At 44.2% G+C, this 22,806-nt stretch overlaps 1 long non-coding RNA gene and 1 pseudogene across 1 annotated transcript in view; both read right to left on the bottom strand.

Annotated features, from left to right (window-relative positions):
• Positions 1-8,953: 8,953 nt before the first annotated feature.
• Positions 8,954-22,806, bottom strand: part of LOC115072306 — a 31,515-nt gene continuing 17,662 nt past the window's right edge. The window contains exon 3 of the long non-coding RNA XR_003851349.1: positions 8,954-9,068. This is a non-coding gene — a long non-coding RNA (uncharacterized LOC115072306). The remainder of the gene's footprint in view (positions 9,069-22,806) is intronic.
• Positions 16,501-17,905, bottom strand: LOC103743311 (annotated as a pseudogene).

Below are 22,806 nucleotides of genomic sequence, written 5' to 3' on the forward strand. Positions count from 1 at the left end.
GCTCAGTCCACACAGGTAAGAATTGAAGAGTTTTTGGCAATTGTGTATTCAGCAGAACTAGATTGAACAAAATAGTTCCACTGTTTTTGTTTTAGCATCATTGTTGAGATGTAATTGACACTTAACAAACCATGTGTACAGTCTAAAATTTGACATATTGATACACCTATCACACCATCTAATTAACAATCATATCTACCAGTGCAGTCTCTAACTGCCCCTTGGTAATCCTTCATGTCCTTTCTCCCCCTTCCCCAAGTCACGGAACATCACGAATCTGTTTTCTGTCACTGCAGATGAGCTAGCATTTCCTAGTATTTTACAGAAAAGCAATCAAACCATATGTGCTATCTTTTGTTAAACACTGTGTTCAATAGTAGGCAATATAGAAATGGGTGCTCATGGTTGTGTGCCAATAAAACTTTATTTATAAAAACAAGCAAGAGGCTGATGTAACTTGGCAGAATGCTTGCCTGGCATGCATGAAGCTCTGGGTTCATTCCTAGCACCTACTAAACCATATGTGGTAGTAAACACCTGTTATCCCAGTTTTTGGGAGATGAGGCAGGAAGATCAAGGTCTTTCTCAGAAACACAGTGAATTTCAGGCCAGCCTTGGATATAGGAGGCTGTTACAGTAGAAAAAAATGGGCCTTAATTTACTGGTGGATTCAGAGCATTCCAGTGGGTCTATCACCTGGTCACAATAGGTGGAATAACTAGCATGTTAACGAGATGGTGAACTTCTGTTGGGAATCCCTGCCCCTAGTGCAGTTGTTACAGGTCCTGCAGCAGACTTGTAGCTCTATAAGTCTGTATACTTTTCTGAAGAATTCAGAAAAAAGTGTAACTTCTTTTTTAAAGAAAAACACTCTTAAATTTTCTTTTGATTTATTTATTTTTATGTTTGAGTGTTTTGTCTACCTGTATGAAAGTGTATCTGTGCATGCAATGCCTGCATAGGCCAGATGAGGGCCACAGAGCTCCTGGAGTTATGGATGGTTGTTAGCTGCCATGTGGGTGCTGGGATTCAAATTGGGGTCCTCTGTGAGAGCAGCCAGTGCTCTTAACCACTGAGCTCTCCAGCCCAGTGTTTTTCTTTTAAATGCCAATAAAATTGTCCTAAAGCTTCCATTTGAGTCCATTCTTAAATTCCTTTATTAATGAGACTAAAACCCCTAAGAGGAGACCCCATTCTCTCCTGTATCTAGACTATACCCACCAAAAGACAAATATATAATGCAATGGTATTAGCTTCCCAGAGTATTACATCACTTTGTGTTGTCATGGATGCACTAGAGGACAGTATGTTAAGTGAAATAAGCCAGGCACAGAGAAACACCTCATATTTTCACTTACATGTGAAATCTAAAATAGTTGAAGGGCTGGAGATGTAGGTCAGTGCTGGGGCACTTGTCTAGTATGTCCAAGGCCCTGTACTCCATTCTCAGTACCAACAAGTTTATAGAAGTAGAGTTCATAGAGGACAGCAACTCAGGAGATGGCTCACCGGCTCAGCTGCCAAAGAAAGTTCCCAGAAGAAACCCCCATCTTCAAAAGGAACCTTGTGCGAAACTGATCAACTAAGTAGAATCTCCCTGATTGTGGAGAGTTTGGGATGTTGCAGATCCAGAGCCTAATTACCATTTATCTTGGGCCATCTTCAGCCCCTAAATAGTCATTCCTTGCCTGCCTCTGTTTCTGACTTAACATTTGGTGACTAACAGATTACAAACCTTCCAGAATGTATTAACTCAGCAGACCACCAGCTTCCACCAGAGGCTTGTCATAATAGCATCTAAGGCTGATAGCAGAATTCTCCCTGCATTTCTACAACCCACCTCTCTGACCCACCAATGTATTTGAAACATATTTTATTTATGGCTTTCTTTGTTCTGTTATTATAAAACTTCATGAAACTGCTTCCACATTGGAACACAGAATCTGGGGTAATCTGCATCTGTGTTTCCGGACCATGGTCACTCATTTTTGGCTCCAGAATAAAGTATTTCTTATTCCCTTTGAGGTGAGAGTTGTGCTTTTGTGTTGACACTGTGAAAATGTGAGGATCAAAATTTGGATAACTAGCATCCACAGTAGCTAGCCTATAATCTAGTCATCCTTAAGATTTATTTGATCTTAAAATGTAGGAGACAAGGGACTCCCAGGGTAGGCGAGGTAGCTAGACCAGCCAAATCAATGAGCTCCGGGTTCTGTGGGAGAGACTGCCTTAGTCATTAACAGTGGACAGCAATAGAGGAGGGTGCCCACTATCCACTACAGTCCCCACAGGTATGTGTACACACAGGAATATGCACGCATGGACTCGAATGCATGCTGATGCACATACATACACACATGCACACCCCAGAGACAACACACAGGTACACACACGTCCTAAGCAGAATGATGGTTAAGTGGGGTGGGATTGGTAGGGGTGGTAGAAATGAGATGGGGTCTTAATGTTTAATGAGAACAAAGTTGTGGTGAAACAGAACATGTTCTGAGTTCTATAGCACATGGAGATGACTCCAGAGGGAAAAACCAAAAACCAAACCAAAAGCAAGCTAAGTGTGGTGGCGCTCAGTTTTAATCACAACATTCAGGAGGCAGAGGCAGGTGAATCTCTGTGACTCTCCAGTCTGGTCTACATAGTGAGACCCTGTCTCAAAGAAAACAAAATGAAAAAAGTGACTCCATGGCTGGAGAGATGGCTTAGCAATTAAGAGCACTGGCTGCTCTTCCAGAGGACCTGAGGCCAGTTCCTAGCACCCACGTCGTATCTCACAATCACCTGTAACTCCAGCTCCAGGGCGTCTTGTGCCTTCTTCTGGCCTCTGGGACACACACACACACACACACACACACACACACACACACACACATAAATAATAAAATGAATCTCAAGGATGACTGCAGTTAATAAATAATGTCTATTTGCAAATATCTCAGAGAGGATTTAATGAATTAATTAGTAATTAATATTTTGCAGGGTGGAGGCTAGAGCCTAGGGCTTCATGTATGTAAGCAGGGATTCTATCCTTGAACTACACTCCCAGGCTGAGTCTTGGTGGTAAGATCAGCACTTCCCACCAGTTCCCAACTGTGATGGTTAATCTTGTGTGTGTGCACACACGTGTATGCATGTGTGCGTGTGTACACACAGAGTCCACAGGTTGATGTTGGATGACTTCCTCAGTTCCTCTCCACCTTCTTTTTGGTGACAAGGTCTTTCACTGAACCTAGAGCTCACTGATTAGCTAGACTAACTGGCCAATGAGTTCCAGGAATCCACCTGTCTTTCCCTGCTAAGCTCTGGGAGTGATGGGGATCAAAACTCAGGTCCTCGTGCATATGTGGCAAGCATTTTGCCCACTGAGCTATCTCCCCATCACCCGTGATGGTGAATCTTGAGTGTCAACTTGATGGGATTTAGAATCATCATGAACACAAACTGTATTCGTTACTTTTCTGTTGTGATAAGACACCATGACCAAGGCAACTTAGAGAAGGAGGAGTTTTTGGCTTTTTGTTCCAGAGGGAGAGTCCATAATGGCAGGTGGCACGGCTGGAGGAGGCTGGAGCAGGAAGCTGAGCACTGACCTCTTCAACTGGGCACGGGAAGCAGAGCGAGGACAGAATGGAATTCTGGCAAGGCTTAAGAACTCCAAAGCCTGCTCCCAGTGGCATTCTTCCTCCAGCACGGCTACACTTCCCAAACCTCTCCCAACAGTGCCACCAACTAGAGACAAAAGGTTCAAATACTTGCAGCCTGTGGGGGACACTTGTGTAAATCATCACACAAACCTCTGGGCATATCTGTGAAAGAGTTTCTGGCTTAGGTTAATTGAGGTGGGAAGACCCATTTATAATGTGGGTGACACCATCCTATGGGCTGGGGTCCCAGACTGAATAAAAAGGAGAAAGTGAGCTGAGCACTCGTGTTCATCTCTTTCTCATGGTTGGTACCCACAAACTGTGATAATAAATAAGTAAATAAACAGCAAACAAAGCCTCTTCTCCATTAAGTTGATTCTTGTTAGGTAAACACCTAACAAGTGCTCCAGTCAAAGCAATAAGGGAAGTAATAGATACAACATCAGATTAGCAAAAACCACCGAAGCTCCTAACGTCGCTTCTGAGTTTGCGTTCTTATATCTATCTGAGACCAGATGTATGTTTCAAACCCCAGAGAACCTGGAGATCAGTGTTGATATTAGATCCTCTGCCTAACCATCAGCAAAGATCAAAACACATGGTAACTGATAAGATGTACTGCTTGGAGGGGTCCCCACACCCAATCTGTCTTGGGCTAAATGAACACCCAGGAGATGTGTGGATGTGCTTAAGACAGGGGTGGGGTGCTGGAGAGATGGCTCAGTAGTTAAGAGTCCTTGCTGCTCTTGCAGGGGACTGGAGTTCAGTTCTCAGGACCCATGTCAGGTGTCTTACAATCACTTGTGACTCTAGCTCCAGAGGATCCAATACCCTCTTCTGGCCTCTGGGGGCACCTGCACTTGTACACATACACACAGATACATGCACATCATTATAAATAAAATAAATAAAAAACAGGCAAGAGTGGGGAAAAAAAGACATAATATGATCACAAGGGTGGAGTTTATTCCTTGAGAATAGACCTTCTCTACCTTTAAAAAAGCTTTTTATGCTGGTCATAGTGGCACGTACCTTTAATCCCAACACTCAGGAGGCACAGGCAGGCAGATCTCTGTGAGTTTAAGACCAGTCTGGTATACATAGTGAGTTCTAGGTCAGCCAGGGCCTAGAAAACTTATTTTTAATTTTTAAAATTTATATATATATATATAAAATATGAGTGCTTTATGTATCTAAATGCACCACATGTGTGCAATGCATGTGGAAACCAGAAGAGGGTGTTGGATCCCCTAGAACTGGAGGTAGAGACAATTGTGAGCCAACATGTGGGTGCTGGGAACTGTACTCTGAGTCATTTCTCCAGTTCTATTAACTGCTGAGTCATCTGTCCAGTGACTGACCCCCTCCCCACCCATGTCCCTGAATTTTTTGACTAATATCATTTCTCCTTCATCCCCAGTCCTGAGGAATTACCATTTTGCTCTTTGTTTCTAGGTTTGTTTGTCCTTTATTTAGTATGGGGGCAGAGGCCAGAGGAGTCTGTCAGGTGTCCTGCTCTATCTCTTCATTGGGTCTCTCACTGTTCCTGCCTCAGCCCCACACAGTGCTGTGTACACCTGGCTTTTTATGTGGGTGCTGGAGATTCAAACTCAGCTCCTCATGTTTGGGCACCAAAGGCTCTTACCCATGGGCCCATCTCCGTATCTACTCAGTTTATTGGTCATTTGTTAATTAATTAATTAATTAATTAATTAAATTTATTGTATGACCATGAGTGTTTTGCCTGTGTGTATGTAAGTGCACTAGCGTCATGCAATGCACTAGAGGCCATAAGAAGGCATCAGATCCCCTGGAACTGGGGATCTGGGAACCCAAACTGGTTCCTTGGAAGAGTAACCAGTGCTCTTAACCCCTAAGCCATCTCTCCAGACCCCACTCAGTTCATTTCTCACCCCTTATTTTACAGCAGAGCTTGAGGATGCAAGGGTGTGGACCTGCCATCACATAGCCAGAGTGTAGCAGGGTGGGGAGAACTTCAAGGGGCAGGGTGGTACACATTCAGGAAAAGCTAGCCCCAGATTCAAACAGGCAGGCAGGAAGGCCATGAGGTGGATGTGCTCAAGATCAAGTCCCTGTTGGGAGGTCACAGGATTGGCCTCCTGGTGTTTCTTCCTCTTTGGACAGGAAGGGAGGTCACCAACTGGGTGAGTCTTGGGTGGAGGCTGGAGGTCATCATTTCTGGAATCCAGGATGGAGATGCGTGAAATCAGCTTCTGGGATGAGGGATGGTGTGTGGTTAACTCTGAGGTTTCTTGAGTGGAGGTGCTGAATTTCACATTTCCTAGGTAACTGGAAGCTGTTCTTTGTGGGCTTCCTATGACTTGGTCCATAGGTTGAAGGCTGGGAGATGCAATGGTTAGGGACATAGGCTGTGATGTCTGACTATCAGCTTGCCGGGGTGTCCTCTGAAAGTACAGGTTGAGGAGTTGGAATGTGAGATGTTTATTACGGTAAAAACAAGTGTTGGGAGGATTTGGGGAAACTGGAAATCTTGGGCATGTGGGAGGAGCTGTCCTTCCTATCTGCTCACCTCCCTTAAAATAACTATAGCCCCTTTCTAATCTCCTGGCTGCTACACATTCTCCAAGTTAAACATATGAAACTGGGGTTGGCTCAGTGATTAAGAGCACTGGGTGCTTTTGCAGAGGACCTGTGTATGGTTCCCAGCACCCAAATGGCAGCTAACAACCTATTGTAACTCTAGCTTCAGGGAATCTGATGCCCTTTACTGGCTTCTACAAGCATTGCACGCATGGATGCACTTACATACATGAAGCAAAACACATATACATACCAAATAAAAATAAATTTAAAAATGAAAAGAAACTTTCAAAACAAAATCCACATGAAACTAAAGGTTTCAAGGTAGAATTCACAGATAAAAGAGGGTCACCTAACTCAAAATGGTTATTTCCAGAATGATTATTTTATTTTCTATTTTACCTGAAATTTTCATAATTTCCCCTTTCTTTATAGCTGAATAATATTCCACTGTGCAAATGCACCACATTTTCATTATGCACTCATCATGTGATAGACACCTAGGCTCTTTCCATTTTGTGGCTATTGTGACCAGAGCAGCAATGAACATGGGTAAACAAGTCTCTCTCTAGTCAGATTGTCCTAGTTTGATTTCTATTGCTGTGGTAAAATAGTGACCAAAACCAACTTGGGGAGGAAAGGGTTTATTTGGCTTATGCATCCTGATCACAGTTCATCACAGAACTCAAGGCAGGAACCTGGAGGCAGGAACTGACAGACTGTGGAGGAATACTGTTTCCTGGTTTGCTCCTCTGGCCTGTGCACAGTCTGCTTTCTTATATAACCCAGAACCACTTGTGTAGGGCTGTACCACCTACTATGGGCTGGGCCCTCCCACATCATTCCACAATCAAGAAAAGGCCTCACAGACAAGCCCACAAGCCAGTCTATAGAGTAAATTCCCCAACTGCATTTCCCTTTTCCCAGGCTATAGAGTTCTTTGTGTGCATGCCCAGGAATGATATGGCTGGATCACGTGGTAGATCTAGTCCTAGTTTTTCGAGGACCCTCCTCACTGAATTCCATACAGGTTGCAGCAGTTGGCCTCCCACCAGCACTGTTTCCCTTTCCTTACTTCATTATCAGTATTTGTATTCTCCCTTTAATTTTCATTTATTTTTATTATATGTGTACGAATGCTTCTTTACCTGCATGTATGTAAGTGCAGCCATGTTGGACAATGTCTGCAGAGGCCAAAAGAGGGTGTTGGATTCCCAGGAACTGCAATTACAGACAGTTGTTAGCCACCATGTGGGTGCTGGCAACTGAACCTGGGTCCTCTGCAAGAGCAGCCAGTGCTCTTAACTGCTGAGCCAGCTCTCCAGCCCCCAGTATTTGTCTTCTTGATGATGGCCGTTTCTGATTAGCGCGAGGTAGACTCTCAAGACTGTTTCAGTTTGTATTTCCCTACTTAGAGGCAGAATGAAAACAAAAAGATATATTTTATGAGTTTTGAGGTTTTCTTTTCTTTTTTCCACCTGGTAGTGGCAGCTTTAGTGTTAAAGAAGTGTAGGAGAGGACGCCACACTTCGTCTGCCCACTACATAAACACAGCAGAACAAGGTCTCTAGCGATATGCCACAGGGCTCTCCCAGGGCCCTCCTGTGCTCATAATGTTTTTACTATTTATTATCAGATCTCTTTGTTTAATTTTGTTCACCACCCTCCTTGCTGTCTACAGTTATCTTTATAGCTTCCCCCTGCACACAAGTTTATTGCCCGTTTTCCACACTTAGCAGGTCAACACGGCAAACAAGAGTAGGAATCCTGTTGTCTGTATTTAAAGCCTCATGCTCCAGGTGGCAGTCAGAATAATGGTTTCTCTTCTAGACATGACATGGCTGTTGGACTCATCAGCTCACATGGTGGTGCCTGCACAAGACCAAGCCAGGCAACATTTCAACATGAATCGGGGAGGGGCTCTGAGGTCCCACACCCATGCCCATATGGACAGACTAACTGATCTTAGGAGGTTATTAGTAATAATTTAAATAGAAAAGTACATAAAATTGGGAGAGAGAATTGGTGGAGGGTACTGGGGGGGGAGTTGGAGATGCTGTGCCTTAAAAAATAATTAATGCCCCCCCAGAGATGCCATGTCTTAATCCATTTGGTTTGTAAGTGTACCAAGTACACCTTGATCAACTCGACAGGACCTAGAATCACCTAGGACAAGCCTCTCTGGGTATGTCTCTGAGGGATTATCTTGCTTAAGTTCACTGAGGTAGGAAGACCCACCATACCTGAGGGCAGGACCATTCCCTGGACTTGAGTCTTGGATTTCATAAGAAGGAGAAAGTGAGCTGAGCACCAACGTTTGTTCCTGAGCAGCAGGTGCAACATGACTGCTGCCTCATGTTCCCACTGCCATGACTTCCCACATGATGGACGGCATCTTCCAAGTGTGATCCAAATGAACCCTTCCCACCTTAAATTGCTTTTGTCAGATATTTTATTGAAGCAGTGAGAAAATATTCCTGACAAAGGAGAGCTAAGGCTGTAAATCTGTTAATCAATGAGAGGATTCCGAGGTGGACCATCAGTGGGCATGATAGTAGACTGTCAACTTGACGGGATGTCTAGGCATCTCTGTGAGGAGTTAATTAGTTTAGGATAGACCTGAGCGCGCCAGTGAGGGATCATCCATATTGGACTAATTGAGGTGGGAAGAAGCACTCTGTATTAGTAGTTTTTCTGTTGCTTGATAAAAATCACATGACCAAGAGCAACTTAAGGGAGAAAAGGTTTATTTTGGCTTATGATTCCCGAGGGATAGAGCTCATCACAGCAGGTAAGGTACGGCCTGAAGAGCAGGAAGCTGGTTCTCACATTTCATCTGTACATAGGAAGCTGAGAAAGAAAGAACAGGAAGTAGGGTGAGGCTATAAACACCCTTTTAGAAAAAGATTTTATTTTTCTATTTTATGTGTATGAGTGTTTTGTTTGCATATATGTAAGTGCAACCATGCATGCAATGCTCAAGGAGGCCAGAAGTGGGCGTCAGATCTCCTGGAACTGGAGTTACAGATGGTTGTTAGTCACCATGTGGGTGCTGGAACCCAAACCTGGGTCTTCTGCAAGACCAGCCAGTGCTCTTAATCACTGAGCTGTCTCTCCAGCCCTGAGGCTATAAACCTTTAAAGCCCACCCCTGGTGATGTACTTCCTTCAGTAAGGCTATACCTGCTCAAGGTTCCGAAGCCTCCCCTAACACCACCACCAACTACGGACCAAGTATTCAAAGACATGAGTCTATATTGGACGTTCCTCATTCAAACCACAACACTATTGTACCAAGTAAAAAAGAGAAAGTGGGTGGAACACCAGGATTCAGCTCTTCCTCTTCTTCCTTACTGCTGATGCAATGTGACCACCTGCCTCACACTCCCATTCCACCATGATGGAATGATCCCTACAACTATAAGCCAGAATAAACTCTTCCTGCCATAGGTTGCTTTTGTTAGAAATTTTGTCACAGTAATGAGACAAGTAAAACACAGGGATTCTCAGATGTAGGATGTGCAGGCAGGAGATAGAAGGCCAGTGTGTCGGTGATGGGAGAAAGATTTGGCCTGATTCTGCTGGTTTCGAACATGGAGCATTGACCCCACATGCCAAGGGATGCAGGCGTTACAGAGTTTGAAACCACTGGAAAAAGACCATCACACCCAACTCAAATTTTAGTTGGTCAAATTTATCAGGGCTATAGCCATCCGTGGTCCCTAAGTCAGATTCAGGACCCATGGTCCCAAGGGGAGGGTGAAACTAACTTATAAAGGCAAGAACCACAAAATGCTCAAATGTGCCATCCCAGTGCTCAGTGTGCCATAGCAGTGCACCAATGTGTCATCACACAAATACTGTAGGAATTTCATTACACCTAATGCCAGGTGGTCCTGAGAGGGTAAGGTCAGGACGGCCTAAATTAGCAGATAAGCAAACTACAGAAGCTAGAACAAGCTTGTGTTAGTCCTTCTCTTAACGGATGTCTAGAGACCTTGACAGTAAGGCTTATTTAGGCTTCTTGGCTAGGCAAGAAGCACAGCTGCAGTGGCTGGGAGGTGACCAAGGTCAGCTACTCCAAAGAAAGCACTCTTCTAAGGGGAAGCAACTAAGTTCAGGTGCTTAACCTTGAAGCTGCTGTTTTTCTAGCTTTTGAAGTTTAAAGTGGCTGCTTTATACAAAATGAAGTTACTTTGGCTATTACAATTTGGGGGACTCCATTTGGGGCCATTACACAGGCAGCTCAAGAGGTTGGAGAGTGTCTCTTCCAGGTGGCTCAGTGGGTCTTGAACCCCTGGGTCTTGAGCCTCTTCCTGTCATCTGGTCTCTTTTTCCAGGCAGCTTGGCTGGTCTAAGAGTGTCTTTCGAAGCCCTTACTGCCTATATATGCTTGGGGAGGGAGGGTGCTAGTGAATCTAGTCAGTTTCAGGGACTTCCTGAAGCTTTTGAGTTGTTTTCTTCCTGAGTTTAAGGAGTTTCCTCTCAGGATGGAATGTTTCACCCCCTCTTAGAACATCCTGTGAATCACATGCTTTGACTATGTTAACCAGCAATGCCCCCTCCTGCCCCTCTGCTTCCCGCTAGTCCTCTTCACACTCCCTTCTCCATTTCATGATGCGCCATGTCATATTATATCATTCATAAACACACATACATATATGTAATCCAGGTTCTACACAGAAATCAGATGTCTTAATTTTGTGAGCTGTCACCCATACTGGAGTGGGCTTTTGGTGATACAGCTGTCTTTGAGTCATTTCTGCTCCTGTAAGTAAGCCCTCATACATACATAAGTAACCCCACTTGGTTCACCAAGTTGGACTTAGGTGCTATCCTTTTTTGTCCTGTCACTGGTTCCCTATCTGGAGTGAGGGGACATTTGTTCACATCACCCCAGGGACAGTGTCACAATAACGGAGCCACATGTGGCGCACTGTGGTCGGCACATCACAGCACACTACAGAGGTTCTATGAGGTTATGATAAAAGTGAATTTTTTTTAATCACGTAGGGATGTGTAACCACCATAATGTCATAGCAAAATGTGTTTCTGACATGTGACATTAGTGCAAGAAACATGCTACCTGGAGAGCTATATGAAAGCATGACACACAGAGCCAACAATGCTGATGTATGCTTGGTGTCCCAGCAACTTAGGAAGCTGAGGCAGGAGGATGGAAGTTCAAGGTCTGCTCAGTGGTAGAGCTCCTCCCTAGAATCCCCCAGTGAGGGGCTAGGGTGTGGCTCAGAGGTAGAGTGACAGCCTAGAACCCCCAGGGAGGGGCTGGGGGTGTGGCTCAGAGGGAGAGTGGCAGCCTAGAATCTCCAGTGAGGCCTGGGGGCGTGGCCCAGGGGTAGAGTGACAGCCTAGAATCCCCAGTGAGGGGCTGGGGGCGTGGCTCAGGGTAGAGTGACAGCCTAGAATCCCCAGTGATGGGCTGGGGGCATGGCTCAGGGTATAGCGACAGCCCAGAATCCTCAGTGAGGGGCTGGGGGCGTGGCCCAGAGATAGAGTGACAGCCTAGAATCCCCAGTGAGGGGCTCGGGGAGTGGCTCAGGGGTAGAATGACAGCCTAGAATCCCCCAGTGAGAGTGTGGCTCTGCTGGAGAGCACTTGTCTGGGATTGAGGCAGTCCTGGATTCAATTCCTTGTACTCAAAAAGATGTATCACATGCAGTCATGGATATTACATTGTTCTTAATCATCATAATAAATGCCTATATTACTGGTTTATGTATTTAGTGTGGTTTTTGTCACTATTTAAATGTATACTCCTATTTACACATAGCCTGTTATATCTTGCATTGTTGTGCATGATTTTAAAATTTTAAACTTTAGGCCAGGCGTGGTGGCACACACCTGTAGTCCCAGCATTTGGGAGGCAGAGGCAGGCGAATCTCTGTGAGTTCAAGGGCAGCCTGGTCTACATAGTGAGTTCCAGGACAGCTGGGGCTACAGGGAGACCCTGTCTCAAAAAGACAAAAAAAATTTTTTTTAACTTTTATTTACTATTATCTTGTGGGCACACATGTGACACAGTGCTTATATGGAATTCAGAGGCCAACTCTTAGGAGTCAGTTTACTCCTTCCACCTTGTGGGTACCAAGGATTGAACCTAGGTCATCAGGCTTGGTGGCAAGTGCCTTTATTCACTGAGTCTTCTCACTGGCCCATGTATAGGGTACCTTAAATGCATGAAGCAGCCTTGTGGTTATTGACCCACAATGTAGAGTTGTGTAAGGCACTGCAGGAGGCTCACACAATGACACAGCTGCCTAATGGTGCATTTTCCAGGTCACCTCCCTTGTTAAACAATGCATGGTTTCTTACCAGCTACTCACTTGCAATGGACTCCCGAGCACACGAGGGTCTGGAAGTTGCCCATCAGTTTTGTCAACTTTGCTTAAATTTTAATTACCCAAGCAGAGCAGAAAGATGGAATTCTTGCAGAAAGAGAAACAATGCACTTTTGTCTTTGATTAATGGTCAGAAGGATAGAATCCACGACCTCACAGATGTTAGGATGTTGTTTAGAGCACTTTTGGGTTCACAGAAAAATTGGTTAGCGACTACACGAAAATCCCTTGTTTTCTTTATTCTCCCCTTCTTTTCTTTCTTTTCATTTTTTTAAAATTATTTATTTATATTTTTATGTATATGAATGTTTTGCCTGCGTGTATACAAATGCACCATATATGTGCAATGCCCAGAGAGGTCAGAAGAGGGTGTTGGATCCCCTGGAACTGGAATTGCAGACAGTTGTTAGCCACCATGTAGGAGCTGGGAACCGCACCTGGGTCCTTTACAAGACCAGTCAGTGTTCTTAATTGCTGAGATCCTCTTTCTTTTTTTAAAGATTTATTTATTATTATTATTATTATTATTATTATTATTTTGTGTGTATGTACCAGTATAAGTTTATGTGTACTATGTGTTTGCAGGTATCTGCGGGAGGCCAGAAGAGGGTGTCATACCCCCTAGAACTGGAGTTACAGATTATTGTGAGGTGCCCTATGTGGGTGCTAGGACCAAACCTCAGTCATCTGCAAGAGCAGCAAGCTCTCTTAACTACTAAGTCATTTCTCTAACCCTCCTCTTTATTTTTCATTTCCTCCCTTCCTCTGTCCCGTCTTCCTCCCTCCCTCCCTTCCTTTTTATGTGTGTGTGCATGTGTGTGTGTGTGCGTGTGCGTGTGTGTGTGTAGATCAGAGGACAACTTTGTGGAGCTGGTTCTCTTCCCACCTTTAGTCCCATGGCACAAACTCAGGTCTCCTGGCTTGTGTAGCAAGTGCTTTTTCACACACCGAGCCACCTTGTTGGCCCATCTCTCCTTTCTACTACTACTAATACCACTATTAGAGGGGGATGTTTGCTACCGTTGATGAATCCATACTGACTTATGATTACAAACCAAAGTCCGTACAGTCCACAGCTTGACTCATTCATTCTATAGCTTAAAAACATTTTTTTTAAGACAGGGTTTTGTGTAGCCCAGGATGGCCTCAGATTCACTAGGCTCCTAAGGCTGGCTTTGAATTTCCTCCCTCCACCCCTGAAATTCTGGGATGATTTGTATGATCCGGAGAATGATCTACAATAGTCGTGCCTTCAGTTTTGAATGAGTGAGTTTGTTGAGCATGTAACGGACAATACAGAGAGAATCAGCATCAAGAAGCAGAGAGAAGCAGTGGGTAGAAAGCAAGGGCTTACAACAGCCATCAGAGATGACCGGACTGCCCAACTGAGGGAGGAAACAGGTGTGGTGGTTTGATGAGGAATGTCCCCCATAGGCTCCAAATATTTGGACACTTAGTCCCCAGTTTCTTATGGAAAAATTCTTCCAATGCTTAAGAGACCAAGCATTCACTCAAGTGAGAGTCGGAAAGCTCATTTATTCTTTTCCCATGTGTGAGGTCCCAGAATCAGCAACTCAGGGTTTCTGGGCCCCACACAGAAGCAAAATGAAGATTAAATAGGCATTTTTTTTACATCATTTTATGGTTGGCACCTGGGCCCTATGTCTTTTTTCATGATGGGCCATGTTATCTTAGGAAGATTCTTTCCCAAATTCACTCAGTCCTCATAGCTTACAAAGTAGATAGCCCAGGCATGGGTCCAGACACCTGCCACCTTTTGATCTATAGCTAGGTCAGGCTGATTGGGTTGGGAATTGGCCAAATGGTCATTGCAATCTACAAAACAGATATCACCAGCAGAAGTTTAGATATCTGACACATTTGATCTATAGTTTTCTTGGACTAATTGGACCAGGTACCTCATTAAACCATTTGGTGAAGTTTCCATTCTCTTTAGTTTTTACATGTTTATGAACGGTGAAAACATCACAGAGTCAAGATATTACAGAGTAATAAAACATCTCAGGGTACTGAACACATCACAGAGCAATAAAAGGCATTCCAGGGTCACATTTCAAGTAAGTAAAACAAAGGAAACTTTAAAATAGTCTAAGCTTAAAAGAAGATTAAGCACAAAGATAGAAAGTTATAAGAATATAACCTTCCTTTATCAGGTTCCTGGTAGTGTTTGAGGAGGTCATGGCTCTCCCTGCTTCCTGTGCCTGCTTGAAGATGTGAGAGCTCAGCTTTCTGCTCCAGCTGCCTCCTGCTGTACCTCCCCACCATGATGGATTCTTATCGCTATGGAACCATAAACTCAATAACCTCTTCCTTTTGTAAGTTGCTTTGGTCATGGTGTTTTATCACAGTAACAGGTAACTAATCAGACCCTAACCTGTCATCCAGCAGAAATGGTCTGGGGAAACTGACAAAGTTAGCTGGCATTTCCACCTAGCTTTCTTTTTATGGCTGAACTGCTCATGGCCAATTACTTTTTCTTTTTTCTTTCCTTTTCTTCTCTTTCCTCCTCCTCCTCCTCCTCCTCCTCTTCCTCCTCTTTTGACCAAGCTAGTCTTGATCTCATGGAGATCTGCCTGCTTCTGCCTCCTGAGTGTTGGGATTAAAGGAATGCACCACTATGCCTGGCTACTGCAAGCACTTTTATATCATGAGATAAACAATAGTAACTTCTGATGGAAATGGTTCACTTTCTAGCTGTTCTCAAGGACATGGTGTTTTCGCTCTTGGACTGTTTTTCTGTTCGTTTCCCTCCTGGTCACAGAGTTAGGCAGACAGCCCATACCCAGTCAAGAGGCCTTGGAGGACACTGTGAGACAAACATGCTTGCATCTGAGTGTGTGTGCATGTGTCTCTGTGTGTGTCACTGTCAGTCCTACTTCCAGAGCCACTTCTCAGTGAGTTCAAACAGCACATGAGTTACATTAGTATACATACAGTATACATTACATAGGATTACAGGCATACATGCATGCAAAACACACACAAGGAAAAATAAAATAAAAGAAGTGCTATGCATTTAAGTTCCTTCATTTCTATCTAGTTATTTCCTTATTATTATTGTTTTATATTTTATTTATTATTTTAAAAATATTTTATTATTTTTATGTGTATGCGTGTATTGCCTGTGTGTAGGTAAGTGTACCCTGTTAGGGTCTGGATTTGAAGCAGCCCCCTCCCCAACAGGGCCTCACAATTTTGCAAGCCCCTGAGAATGCAGGAACTGAGTTAATGAGCATCGTGGTCTTTGAAGACAAGATAAGTAGACTCTCTGCACCTTTTGGGCAAAGACAGCCTGCTTCCCCTTTGATGATCTCAGAAGCAGAACAGGCTCCTGCACTCTGGATCCATTAATGTAGGAACTGTCTTGGTACAAGCTATTTCCCCTGATAAGTTTTACAATGTATAGACTCCTTACCCCATAACCCAGATCCTGGCTGATGGAAGGGGGCAGTTTTAACAGAAGCTGTTCTGACAAGCCCTGGGTTCCTTCTCTCCTGCCTAACTTTTTAAAAAGAATATGTTCCCACCTTCTGCATCCCCTGAAGCCCCCCTATAAAGACCCCCAGCCCACAACCTGTAGATGAAAACTTCCCTATCCTGATTGGAATTGTCCTACGCGCTTTTCCTCTGTTAATAAACTCCATCCCACCTGAGTTTTGTTTGTGTCCCAGTGCTTTCTCCTGATTGACCCAATTCATCTATCACAACAGTGTCTTGCAATGCCCCCGGAGGACAGAAGAGGCTGTCAGGTCTCCTGGAACTGGAGTTACCATGTGGGTTCTGGGATTTGAACTTGGGTCTTTTGCAAGAACAACCAGTGTTCTTAAGCACTGAGCCATCTCACATGGAAAAAATGGACATGATCACAGAGAAGCTAACCTAATCAGCAAACATTGATGCCTGTCAGCTAATGTTGAAGCTGAAGTTCTGGGAGTTTGACATGCTACGGGGCTGAAAGGAACAGATTAGTATTCTTCTCCTTCTTCTTCATCCTCTCCAACAGAATCCACACCAACTTCCTCATAATCCTTCTCCAGGGCAGCCATGTCCTCACGGGCCTCAGAGAAGACACCTTCCTCCATGCCCTCACCCACATACCAGTGCACAAAGGCACACTTGGCATACATCAGATCAAACTTGTGGTCGGGATGGGCCCAGTCCTCAGCAATGGCTGTGGTGTTGCTCAGCATGCACACAGCTCACTGTACTTTGGCCAGGTCTCCACCAGGTACCACAGTGGGAGGCTGGTAATTGATGCCAACCTTGAAGCCAGTGGGGCACCAATCCACAAACTGGATGCTACGCTTGGTCTTGATGGTGGCAATGGCAGCATTGACATCTTTGGGAACCACATCACCATGGTACAACAGGCAGCAAGCCATGTATTTACCATGGCGAGGGTCACATTTCACCATCTGGTTGGCTGGCTCAAAGCAGGCATTGGTGATCACTACTGTAAGCTGCTCATGGTAGGCTTTCTCAGCAGAGATGACAGGGGCATATATGGTCAGAGGGAAGTGGATTCGGGGGTAGGGCACCAGATCGGTCTGGAATTCAGTCAGGTCTACATTCAGGGCGCCATCAAATCTCAGGGAAGCAGTGATGGAAGGCACAATCTGGCTAATAAGGCAGTTAAGGTTAGTGTAGGTTGGACGATCAATATCGAGGTTTCTATGACAGATGTCATAGATGGTCTCATTGTCTACCATGAAGGCACAATCAGAGTGCTCCAGGGTGGTGTGAGTGGTGAGGATGGAATTGTAGGGTTCAACGACAGCAGTGGAAACCTGGGGGGGCTGGGTAGATGGAGAACTCCAGCTTGGACTTCTTTCCATAATCAACAGAAAGCTGTTCCATCAGCAGGGAGGTGAACCCAGAGCCAGTTCCCCCACCAAAGCTGTGGAAAACCAAGAAGCCCTGAAGACTTGTGCACTGGTCAGCCAGCTTACGAATTCGGTCCAAGACAAGGTCAATGATCTCCTTGCCAATGGTGTGGTGCCTACGGGCATAGTTATTGGCAGCATCTTCCTTGTCTGTGATGAGCTGCTCAGGGTGGAAGAGCTGGCGGTAGGTACCAGTACGAACTTCATCAATGACCATAGGTTCCAGGTCTACAAACACTGCCCTGGGCACATGCTTGCCAGCACCCGTCTCACTGAAGAAGGTGTTGAAGGAGTCGTCTCCTCCCCCAATGGTCTTATCACTTGGCATGTTCCAGGCAGTAGAGCTCCCAGCAGGCGTTGCCCATCTGAACACCAGCCTGGCCAACATGAATGGAGAGGCACTCACACATATTTGGTCCTTAAAGAGGTCAGCGGAAATGGAGGAAGTGAAGGGAGGGCGACAGAGATCTCCCACTAACAGACTGCCAAGAAGTCAGGGGGAGAAGTCTCATTATTTTTAATATAAATGATTATTTATTTATTTATTTATTTAATGCAGTTTATGAGAGTGTCATGTAGCCCAAGCTGGTCTCAAACTCACTGTATAGCTAAGGATGACTTTGAACTCCTGGTCCTCCAGCTTCTACCTCCCCAGTACTGGGATGACAAGTGTGCACCACCACACCCAGTTTATGTGGTGCTGGGACTTGAACCCAACACTTAGTGTACACTAGGCAAAACTCTGCCAACTGAGCCACATCTTCAGAGTTTCTATGGTTAATTTTTTATTTCTTTGGACTGTTTTGTTTTTGTTTTTTGAGTTAAGGTCTCACTGTATGGCCCCGGTTGGCCTGGAACTCTCCATGTAGACCAGGCTGCCCTTGAACTCAGAGATCCACCTGCCTCTGCCTCTCCCTCTGTTGCGACTAAAGATGTGCGCCAGCATGCTCAGCTTTGATTGCTTTCTTTTCAAAGAGCAATTAAAAATCTTTTAAAAGATTTATTTATTATTTTTATTTATGTGTATGTGTGCATGCGGGTATAGGTGTCTGTGGAAGCCAGAGAGCATGGTGACCTGGAGCTGGAGTTACAGCTGGCTATAAGCAGCAAGCACCCCTAGCTCTTACTGCTGAGCGTCTCTCCAGCCCTGCTGTCCTCTTTTACTTTGGATTGTAGCAGGCATCAATGATACCCACTTAAGTTGTTGCTTTCTTTAAAAAATTATTTTAGTTATTATTTTAATTTTATGTGTATGAGTATATCACCTGCATGTATGTAAGTGCACCCATGTCATGCAATGCCCTAGGAGGTCAGCAAAAGGCACCATATTCCCATGGAACTGGAGTTTCGGACAGTTGTTAGCCACCATGTGGGTGCTGGGAATTGAACCCACGTCCTCTTCAGGAGCAGCCAATGCTCTTAACCACTGAACCATCTCTCCAGCCCCCACTTCAGTTATTTTACTGATGTTTCTTTGGTTAGTATTGCATGACACGGGTGCACTTACATGTAGGCAAAACACTCATACACATAAAATAATAAATAAAATCTATTAAAAATTAAAAACTAGTTCTTTATCTTCTTTTTCTAGATTATTGCTCCTCCTTTATTTTATTGTTATTTTTTGAGACAAGATCTCATTGTGTAGCCCCAGCTGGTCTGGAAATCGCTATGTAGACCAGACTGGCCTTGAGCTGGAGAGCTGTCTGCCTCTGCCTCCCGAGTGCTGGGATTTATTATTTTTGTGGCCCTTATTTTTGAGCACTTACTATTTTTTGCAGTCCCTTGCTGCTGGATTCTAGGCCAGCCGATCCTCCTACCTCCACCTCCCCAGCACTCGAATAACAGGCATGAAGCACTATGCCTGGCGCTGAAATGCACTTGGGATGTTTTCCCTCATCTCATTCTTCACGGAAGACAGAGCTCAGGGCCCTGCACAGGCTGGATAAGAGTTATTCCCACCAAGCCACGCCCCTTCCTCACTCTCACTTATTTCTTTTTTTAAGATTAAAATTCCATTTATTTACTCTGTGTGTATGTGTGTGTGTGTGTGTGTGTGTGTGTGTGTGTGTGTCTGCCCCTGTGCATGAACATGTGATTGTGGAGTCAGAGAGTAACTTTTGGCAGTTAGTTCTCTCCTTCTATCATGTGGGTCTCAGGAACAGAACTAGGGTTGTCTGCCTTATTGGCAAGCATCTTTATTCATTCTGCTCTTCTGCCTTTTGTAGTCTTTCTGGTTTGGTTTGGTTTGATAGGTTTTTTTTTGTGTGTGTGTGAGAGCTGCCTGTTGATGCTCATGGTTATTTTAATGTTGGCATTTGTGGGTTTTGATTTTTTTTGTATAGAAAAAACATGAATACTATATGTTGTATGATGATGTAATACAATAGATTTTCCTCAGCTCCTATTGTTACTTTTTTAAAAAATTAAAATCTGCCTTTGTGGGCTGGAGAGATGGCTCAGTGGTTCAGACCACTGGCTGCTCTTGCAGAGGACCCAGGTTTGGTTCCCAGAATCCACATGGCAGCCAACAACCTTCTGTAACCAAAGACTCCAGTTCCAGGGGATTCAACACCCTTTTCTGGTCTCCAAGGAAGGACATTGCACATATGTGGCACACTTACATACATGCAGGCAAAACACTCATACACATAAAAATTAAAAAATAACTTTCTTAACTTGATATATGATGGTTTTAATTTTTGAGCTATTTCTATGATCTTAACTTTTTTGGCATGTGTATGTGTTTCTGGTATACATGTGTATGTGTGTTTGCATGTGTATGGGTGTACCTGTGTTTTGGTGGGTATATGTGCATGTGTGTGCACATGTATATGTGTGTGGAGGCCAGAGGTTGATGTGAGGTGTCTTCTTCAATCACTGTATTTATTGAGACAGGGGCTCTCTCTGAACACAGAGCTCATGGATTCTGGCTTGTCTTGCTAGCCAGCTTGCACAGGGAAACACCTGTCTCTGCCTCACAAATGCTGGAATTATAGGCAGCTGTATTCCTGACTGTGGGTGCTGGGGATTGGACTCTGGTCCTCATATTGGCACAACCAGTGCTTTACCCATAGAGTCATCTTCCCAGCCCTCCTATAAGCTTATTATTATTATTATTATTATTATTTTTTGGTCTTTTTGAGACAGGGTCTCCCTGTAGCCCCAGCTGTCCTGGAACTCACTATGTAGACCAGGCTGGCCTTGAACTCACAGAGATCCTCCTGCCTCTGCCTCCTGAGTGCTGGGATTAAAGGTGTGTGCCACCACGCCTGGCTCATAAGCTTAATTTTTACATAGCTATATTTGTAACCTTAAACTTTGTGTTTTTGAGCCAGGGCCCAATTGTATAGCCTAGGCTGTTCTTGCACTCTGGATCCTCCTGCCATAGCCTCCAAGTGCTGAGATTACAGGTAGGTACCACTGTCCCAGTTATTTTTAAAAATATAAACTGAAGACTCAAGTCTTGCTTAACTAAGCCTTCCCTTCGTACACAATGGAATTGTATTCTGCACTATACATAAATGAAGTGATACTTGCAGGAAAATGGATGAAACTGGAAATCATTATGTTAAGTGAAATGAGTCAGACTCAGAAAGACAAATCACACGGCCTGGAACAATGGCCAAGCAAACACTCATGATAGCTTCATGGCACACTAGCTTAACTAGATCTGCAGAATGACAGAATCAGCTGACCTGCCAATACGGATGGAGAAAAAGATAAAGAGGTAGAGGTAATCAATGGATGCTGAGGGAGGGAGAGTCAGTTTTCCAGGAGTTAGCTCCCTAAGAGGTCATTTAATCTCAAGTGGGCTACCCTGAACACAGGTATACATGAGCACCACTAAATGGACTTGGTGAATTACATATACATATATGTATATGTATATAAACATACATGTATATGTATATTTATAAATGTATATGCATAGCAATAATAATAATTTAAGAAGAGGGCATGGAAGGAGTTGGTGGGACACTGGGAGGGATGGAAATAAGGCAAATACAATATGAAATTATAAAAAAATACATTAAAATCTCCAAAGAGATGGCCAAGGGAACCTCAGGATCCACCTGGCCCCTCTCACCCAGGGCTGGAGTGACAGGGGCATGCTTTATGCTTGCTTTTATGTGGGTGCTGGTGATCTGAACTCAGGTCCTCACATTTGTACGGTAAGTGTTTTATCCACTGAGCCAAGTCCCAGTCCCCTTACTGTGTCTGTTTAATGTTTAGATACACAAATGCTCAGTGTGGTACTACAGCTGTGGAAGACTGCAGCATTACCAAACCACACTGTGGTTGTACCCGAATAAATAACTAGGCTAACTTTTAACCTTAGTTTTAACAACCAAGAGTGGATCTGAACCTAAGAGTTCATTCCTTCAGCTCTTTCACAGAACTGTGCTCCTGAGCCAGGCCTCAGCAATACTTTTATTCAAACCATTTCTCCAGCATTAATCAGGAGACTGTGAGCTTGGCTTGACCTTTATCTTACCAGAGAATCTTGCCTCTGGTTGCTATACCTAAAATAATCTCACACATACAAAGTCAAGCATCCTTCTCAATTCTCACTGTTTCCAGTGAGGGTACAAATACAAAAACAGTGCTGTAGTTCAGAGCTTTGATTTGCTAATTCGAGCACACCAAATTCATTTACTGTCTTGAGTGGAGGGCAAAGTGGAGGCCCAGAGATCAAGGTCATATGCCACAGGAGCACATGGTTCAGTAAACTCGTTTACATTATAAAGAGTAGGTTTTTGGTGCAAGATTATGTAAAAGCCCAGAAGTCATTTCCTACAGAGAGGTTTGGTGAAGGAACAGTGTTGCGGAGTTATAGCCTTGGAATAACTGGCCCCATCATTCAGCTGGGATGGGCAGGAGGCTGTGCAGTCTAGGCCTGTGTAAACACACCCTGTAACTCTGTACAAGGATCAGACCTGATAATGATGCAGATATCAGCTAGAAGCCCCTTCAGTGACTACATCTTGCAGGCAGATGTGTAGGGATGGCATCATTTCTCCGTTAGTCCTGACTGATGACTCTTGCATCGATCAATTATTGAGGGAGGAGATTGTAAGATGTTAATTTTCTATTTCCATCTCAATGATTTTTTTTTTTGAGACTGAGGGTTGGATGAGTGTTCTGTCACTAAGCTCTACCTCCAGCCCCCTGTTCACTTTTTGGTTTTAGATAGTGTGATGGCTAATCCTGGGTGTCAACTTGATTTGATCTGAGATTAACTGAAATGAAAGAGAACTTCTTGATTGGATCATCTAAAGCCGAAGACACACCCTAAATGTGGGTGTTACCTTCTGATGGCAGC

This window comes from Nannospalax galili, unplaced genomic scaffold, assembly GCF_000622305.1.
Source record: "Nannospalax galili isolate Female #2095 unplaced genomic scaffold, S.galili_v1.0 scaffold262, whole genome shotgun sequence".
Classification (NCBI taxonomy): Eukaryota; Metazoa; Chordata; class Mammalia; order Rodentia; family Spalacidae; genus Nannospalax; species Nannospalax galili.